Source organism: Rhagoletis zephyria, unplaced genomic scaffold (assembly GCF_001687245.7).
Source record: "Rhagoletis zephyria isolate East Lansing unplaced genomic scaffold, Rhagoletis_zephyria_1.1 Rzeph_scaffold_08869, whole genome shotgun sequence".
Classification (NCBI taxonomy): Eukaryota; Metazoa; Arthropoda; class Insecta; order Diptera; family Tephritidae; genus Rhagoletis; species Rhagoletis zephyria.
In genome coordinates, this window is record NW_016165948.1 from 5240 (window position 1) to 7996 (window position 2757).

Consider the following 2757-nt stretch of genomic DNA (forward strand, 5'->3'; position numbering starts at 1 on the left):
TCTTGCAACTGCTTGTGGGTTTGGGTCTTTTAAAAGGAGGCTTCGCACATAGTTAGAATTGGTTTAGAGAATGAATTAGAACCCGATTAGAATTCAGTATTAGAATACGATTACATACATACATATCGTCGTTTAAAGTACAAAACCGCGTATCGTCATTCTGCAAAACCGTGTAACTGACATTGGCTGCCGCCAAAAATTGGATTTACTCACACAAGCTCTTGGCTCAATCCTTATCCATTCGTCCTGAAATATACTAGCCAGAAATGCGATTGCTTTATAAAAAAGAGAACCATTTTGAAATATGAGTGTTTTTACGCTCTAGAAAATAATTTCTACAACTTCACATACGCGGTTTTGCATTTTGTTGGTACGCGGTTTTGCATTTTAAAAGACGATATCTAGCCTCGGCCAAACACTTAGCAGAAGTGTAAGCGCAAAAATAGTTTTTTATTGTCCAACCTTTTTCTAGATATCGACAACTAAGTACCCTTTTTGTAGAGCATGCTATAATTCTCGACAGTTTCCCTAATCACCTTCTAACCTTATACCTAAGAGAAACCTATTAGAATTCGAATCGTTTTCTAATCGTTCTGCAACCAAAATGTTTGCTGGGTCTTCGGTACACGTTGTCTACCTGCACGGCCAATATCATGAAGCTTCTCTGGAATAGTTCCCGCGAATGCCCTAGGGTTTTCACTTTTTAGTTCAACAGCATCGACATTTTCGTGACAGGTGAACGACAGGCATTCTAATTTTTGTACCAAGCCCTGTATATCACGTCTTTATATGTTTTATACTTCGTTTTAAGTTTTGTTAGTGAGACGAGCTGATGTCCAAAAATTTACACACGTTTTCAGGTTAGGTAGCTTTTCATAGATGGTATCTGTCTGTGTGTCAATTTAAGTTGTTTTTCATGCAGTTGAATTTTCAGCACAGAAGGCACACGGATAACGCCCAATCAGCTCGTAGGTTATAAGCAGCAATCTTCAAAACGGGAGTCGGTGCCTTTTACTAAATAAATGTCAAGGAAGAATTTTGCAGAAAGTGGCCTTCTGATGCCTTGTGAAGTATCAAGAGCTGACGGGAATGTAACTATTAAACAGCATTGGGATATCATCGAGGAAAACATGTTACAGGCAACTGCTAAAAGCAGAGCCAGAAAGCATGGTTTTGTGTTTATCAGTACAAAAAAAAACGCGTACGTACAACTACTGGATCCCGCGGCACACGACCCAGAAACCCTACGATGACAAAAGCCTTGTGCCCTCATAGGCGCAAAAAGTTCCTTGGCATTAGACTCACCTATTCGGACAATAACAACTGACGGAAGTCCATGAAGGATTGACTAATGCTGCTACGACAACAACGACGCAAAGACTCCGAACTCAGTAACGACATAATGCAGATGAAAAGCCTCATTTGTCTTGTTTTTGTTACGTCCTTCCTACATCAGAAGTAGTGTTCGTCCGATCCCACTTTGTACTCGATTCCTAACTGATTAATGCTATCAAAGCAGGTACAAAATCTCGATTCTACTTACATATATTTAAAGGTACTCAGATGAAAAATTTTAAAGTAAATGGCCGATTTTTTTTCTTAGAAAATAGTCGTTTGCAAGGAACCGACGACGCAACAACGCAAAGTAACCTTTTGCCTGAAAAATTACCTTTCAGATCCTTCTATTTGGAAATGGGGTTACTTGGAAAGTTTGATCATCAATTGTTTTATAACTATGGCAACAAATACTTGCACATTGTGGATACTCGAAAGCCACCAAGTACTAGTACTCGAGTATATATGTATTTCTAAGTACTGGTATCAGAACAACACTAATCAGAAGTAATACCACAGCACAAACTTTTACATTTTGTAGAATTTACCGCGGATGTCAAAAAAAAAAAACTCACTAAGGTGCGATTCATCGTTCCTAGTCTGAACTTTTCTTCATGCGGTTGTCGGAACCAACAAAAAAACAGTTCTGAACCAAAACGCTGAATCCGCCTTAACCTCTTTCCTTTTTATTTCGATACTTCAAAATAGCATGTTGTTATACCCACACTTTAGATGAAATCGAAAACGAGTAATGGACCAACCCACGCTTTCAATGCTTTTGCAAAAAATATTATTGAACCCCATGATATTTGTGAAATTAAATTCAGGTTCCATACCCTGATCGGGAATTCAACGGTTTTTATTTTAATTTTAATTCAATTACATGCTTAAAATGTGTCACAAAAAAATATAAGCGATCAAGCATTAAAGCCACACTCCTGTGCGACGACAATTTGTAACCCTTGTTGTACCTATTTCGCCCGTGTAATGCACAGTACACTCAGCACCATTATTCTCAAAAGATCGTTCACCGATTTTATACTCCGGATTAAGGGCAATACGAAGAATATAAGTTTGATTCGTCGGCAAGCCCGTCACATCGACCCATTGGCAGTCCAATTCAGCAGTATACGAATCGGCACAGCCAATCGAAATGCCTATTAAGTAACGATAATTATACACACAAACAAAAAAGGAAATATTTACCTTCCGCCCACTTACCTTGTGTCTCATTGCCGCACGTGTATCTCGGACTAACGCTCTGGTGCACAACTCGTGTCCATCAAACAGAATGAGGCCTTGTGTCCCTGTGCCACTTTTCTATAGTTCAAATCGTATATATCGAAGGTGGCGAATACGTTCATGCTGTGATAATGTTGATGGCACTGGTGCCATTCCCAATCCCTGTAATTGGAATAAGGA